The sequence below is a fragment of the Myxocyprinus asiaticus genome, chromosome 4, assembly GCF_019703515.2.
Source record: "Myxocyprinus asiaticus isolate MX2 ecotype Aquarium Trade chromosome 4, UBuf_Myxa_2, whole genome shotgun sequence".
Taxonomy (NCBI): domain Eukaryota; kingdom Metazoa; phylum Chordata; class Actinopteri; order Cypriniformes; family Catostomidae; genus Myxocyprinus; species Myxocyprinus asiaticus.
This window is the reverse complement of record NC_059347.1, coordinates 14818193-14823092: the sequence shown is the minus strand read 5'-3', so window position 1 is coordinate 14823092 and position 4900 is coordinate 14818193. Positions and strand designations below refer to the sequence as shown.

Below are 4900 nucleotides of genomic sequence, written 5' to 3'. Positions count from 1 at the left end.
GGACTGGGTCAGGAGTCCTGGGAGGGCCGAGACAGGGTCAGGAAGCCTGGGAGGTGGCCGCAGGGCCGAGACAGGGTTAGGAAGCCTGGGAGGCGGCCGCAAGGCCGAGACAGGGTCAGGAGTCCTGGGAGGGCTGAGACAGGGTCAGGAAGCCTGGGAGGCAGCCGCAAGGCCGAGAAAGGGTCAGGAGGCCTAGGAGGGCCGAGACAGGGTCAGGAAGCCTGGGAGGCGGCCGCAGGGCCGAGACAGGGTCAGGAAGCCTGGGAGGCGGCCGCAAGGCCGAGGCAGGGCCAGGAGGACTGGGAGGAGGCTGCAGGGCCGAGGCAGGGTCAGGAGGTCTGAGAGGCGGCTGCAGGGCTGAGGCAGGGTCAGGAGGCCTGAGAGGTGGCCGCAGGACAGGGACAGGGTCAGGCAGTGTGGATAGTATGCCACTGTGAACACGGCCATAGACTCACGAGCACGGGGCTCGTGAATTGGAGTCATGCCCGATGCGTGAAATAATCACTCTTTTGAGTCAGTTCTTTTTCTTAATGAATTTGTCTTATGTGTGGGCTGAATCATTTGAAGCACTTTGTCATGCAGTAAAACAGTAACGGGATGCTTTAGAAGACAAAGAATAAAAACAATGCTGAATGAAGTGGATATTTACCTAAAATTCATTTAAACAAAACCTGCAGCTGCATTCAATCATTTGCCAGTGATGAAGAGGGTCATGTGCGTGTGCAGCCTGTGAGCGATTTATACTGCAGGTAAAGACATTTCCTAAATAAAAGTGTATCAAAATACAAACATTACTTGAAAGCACTTACTGTAAAAGTACCACAAATTACCAAGCCAATACCATGTTTATTGGACATGTTCCTTGGAGTTGCCTACCATATAAATACCATAATATATTATAAAAAATACCAAGGTTTTTCCATATTGTACCATCACTGTACCATGATACTGCCACAGCAGGCTTTTGAGAAAGATAACTTTGATCAACTTTATCTTGTGCTGTGTAATGTGAATAGGTGTTGTTATATCCACATCAGTATGCAGTAACTGGATTCACTTAGTGGTCTGATCTAACTATAAAACTAGCAGTTTTCAAAATTTAGAAAGGCAAAAAGTCTCCTACTCTAAATTAACAATTCCTTGGTGAGTAATTACTGTAAAGAACAGATAACAATTACTCAGTTAAGGTGGGATAGTGGGCAATTATGACTATAAATGTCAACTACAATTCTTCCTTTCCATTCTTGGGTATATTTATTATTTTAACAAACTGCGGTATTACAAACAAACTCTTTACAAATTTAGTCTGTTTGGTGGCTTGCTAACTCGAGCAGGGAATCTCTTGACATTTTGAGTAGGTGTGACTAGGGGTTCAGTGGGTTTATTTTCACATTGGTCAGAAGTAGACAAGTTTGGCCTACTTTCTGGCAAAGTCAGCTCCTGTCCTGCACTGTCCGGTACCAGCTGTGAAGTGTCCATTGACTGTGGTGGTTCTGTGAGATCCACTATATCAGGGTGACAGTCCAACATTTGGTCTGTATGTCTTTTCCACTGTTTATAGGGTCCAACATGAACAGTATACGACACAGGGCTTGTTTTCGAGGATACCATCCCAGTTTTCCACTTTTACTCCCCACGCCGATAATCCCGAACCAGCACCGAATCACCTACAGCAAATTCTCTGTGTTTGGAATGAGCTGCCGTGCGAACGCATTGAGCCTCTTGTGCCTGGCTAACTGCAGCAGCTACATTAGGTTTCAGAAGATCAAGGTGTGTGCGAAGAAAGCATAGCAGGGGTTTCTTTTGTTGTGCTATGAGGCGTGTTCCGATTCTGCAGTAGAATGCATCCAAACGCTGCTGAATTGATGTTGGTTCTTTAGAGGATTTCAAAGCATGCTTAAATGTTTGTACTAAACATTCCACAAGACCATTTGTAGCAGGATGAAACAGGGCTGAGCACACATTGGCTTTCAGGAACCCGGCAAACTCATCAGATGTGAACTGAGGTCCATTGTTGCTTACCAAACTTTTGGTATGCCGAAACAACTGAATAGTCTCCTCAGTACTTGAATGGTCTTGGATGAAGTTGTGGAATCCATCAAAAAGACTTCTGGCCATTTGGAGTGAGCACCAACTATTACCAGAAACATGCACTCTTCAAAGGGACCAGCAAAGTCTATGTGGATATGCTGCCACTGTGTCGCAGGCCACAGCCATGGATGTAAAGGTGAGACACAAGGAGATTTTTGGGTGAATTGGCATGATAAACAAGTTTTGGACTTCTCTTCAATTTGAGAGTCAATGCCGGGCCACCAGATGTAACTTTGTACCAGAGCTTTCATTTTAATAACACCTGGGTGACCAGTATGCAAGTCCTCTAACACTCTCTGTTGCAATTTTGGTGGAATGATTACTCTGTTACCCCACATTAAGCAGCCCTGCACATAAGAGAGTACATCCTTCCTGGAAAGATATGGTGTCAGTATGCTGTCGTTGCCATTGGTGGAAGGGAACTGTCCAGTAGACACCATCTCCATTACTTTAGAAAGAATGGGGTCTGTTCTCGTTTCTTTACGAATGTCTGCACTACATATTGGTAAGGCCTCAATATGATTGATCAGGTATGTGTCCACAGATGCTGTTTTATCTTTGTCCCACACTGGCAGTGGTAAACGGGATAATCTGTCAGCGTTTCCATGGTTGTCCGCACTTCTGTATTGAATTGTATAATTGTGGTCTGCCAGTAAGAGTACCCACTGCTGAAGCCTAGCTGCAGCCATGGAGGGAGTGGCTTTGTTAGAGCTCAAAATGGTGGTAAGTGGGCGATGGTCCATCAACAATGGTAAATGGCATCCATAAAGGTAAGCATGGAACTTCCTGACTCCAAAGATAATTCCCAGTGCTTCCCGTTCCAGTTGAGCATAATTTCACTCAGCCTTACTCAGTGTTCTAGATGCAAAGACAATGGGTTTCTCTTGTCCATCAGGCATCACATGAGAGATCACTGCACCCACTTAATAAAGTGAATCATCACACGCTAGTCAGACTGGGAGTTTTGGGTCAAAATGAGTGAGGATATTTGGGGACAACAGCTGGTCTTTGGCCTCACTGAAAGCCCTTTCACACAACTCTGACCAATTCCATTTCACATCCTTATGTAGCAAGGTGTTCAAAGGATGGAGGATTGTTGCCAAGTTTGGAACGAATCTTACATAGTAATTTATAAGTCCTAAGAAGGACCAAAGCTGATTTACATTAACTGGAGCAGGAGCCTCAATGATAGCACGCAGGTTGTCTGGGAACTTGTGGAGCCCTGACACGTCAATTGTATGCCCCAAATACTCCAGAGAACTTTTGAAAAACTCACTCTTTTCTCACCTCACATGGAGGTCGAATTTTTCTAGCCGACTTAACACAGCATCAAGATTTTTCAAATGATGTGCATCATCCCTTCCTGTGACCAGTATATCGTCCAAGAAGCAATGCACATTTGGTAGGCCTTAGAGGACTTTACTCTTTGGAATATGGAGGGTGCCATAGTTATTCCAAAGGGTAGCCTATTGTAGCAGAACATACCCTTGTGTGTAGTGATTTTGAGGTATTTGCGGGAGTCCTCGCTGACTGGGACCTGTAGACAAGCATGTGAGAGGTCTAACTTGCTAAATCGTTGTCCACCCGCAAGCATCGCAAAAAGATCCTCGTTTCGGGGTAACAGATAATGTTCCACACAGAGAATTGGATTTACTGTGACTTTAAAGTATCCACAAATCCTCACACTACCCCCTTTCTTCACTACAGGCACAATAGGGGTTGCCCACTCACCGAGTAAGACCGGTGAAATTATCCCTAGCCTAAGGGCATACGGAATGACACGTGCCTGGAAGAATTTGGGCTGCTGTCCTGGTTGCAAATTCAGGGTGGCTTCAAAACCACTGAATGCTCCAAGATCTTCACTAAGCACATTGGCATGTTTTTGAAGTATTGTTTCAAGAGTCTCTGTATTTGACTGGTGTACTGTTTTCACCATTTTGATTTCATGCCAGTTAAGTCTTAATCTGTGAAGCCATTCACGTCCAAAGAGTGGGGCTGCATTTCCCTTCACCGCATAAAAGGGTAGTCGTACTCTTTGTTTGTTCAACTGAACTCGCACTTTGATGACTCACTCTGGGGAAATCACTTCACCTGTGTATGTCTTGAGGACAATGGTGGTGTGACGCAGTCGAATATGGCTTAGATTGCCTTTGTACAGTTCATCTGATATGAGTGACACTGCTGCACCCGTATCTACTTCCATGTCTATTGGCAGCCCCTCAATTTTAGGCTTTATTTTCATCACTGATAACATTAAGCTAGTTGTGTTCTGTACTACACTTACCCGTGCAGTGTCATCATGTACAGCAGTCACTTTGTGAAGTGCCAATTCAGCATCGGTATCAGTAGTTGAATCCTCATCATTTGTTTCAGCACTGGTATCCAGTTTATGAATTTGTCTCTTCTTCATTTGATCTTTTTTTGTGAATTTTTCCTTGACTGTTAGTTATGCAGATCTGCCTTGCTTTTTACTTTTGCACCAGTGAGCAGTATGGCCTTTCCTGTCATAATTGTGGCATTGCTGCTCCTTGTAGTAACATTCACCTTCACTGTGTCTTTCTACATCTGAAGCATTTATTCCTGGCTGATGCAGAAGAAAGGGTTAATGCATTTACTTTCATTGAATTACTGAGGTGCTGTGATTCCCTTGACACAGCTTCCATAGACATGGAAATGTCTACTGCCTCTTGATAAGTGAGGGCTGTTTCTGTCAACAACTTCCTTTGCATAAATTCGCTATTCAAGCCACACAAATCTGTCTCGGAATGCATTGTGCAGATTATCGCCGAACTCATAGTGTTCCGATAAC

The 4900-nt window shown here is 44.7% G+C and overlaps 1 pseudogene; it reads right to left on the bottom strand.

Moving 5' to 3' along the window:
- Positions 1–1626: 1626 nt before the first annotated feature.
- LOC127437082 (uncharacterized protein K02A2.6-like) lies at positions 1627–4027 on the bottom strand (annotated as a pseudogene).
- Positions 4028–4900: the final 873 nt, after the last annotated feature.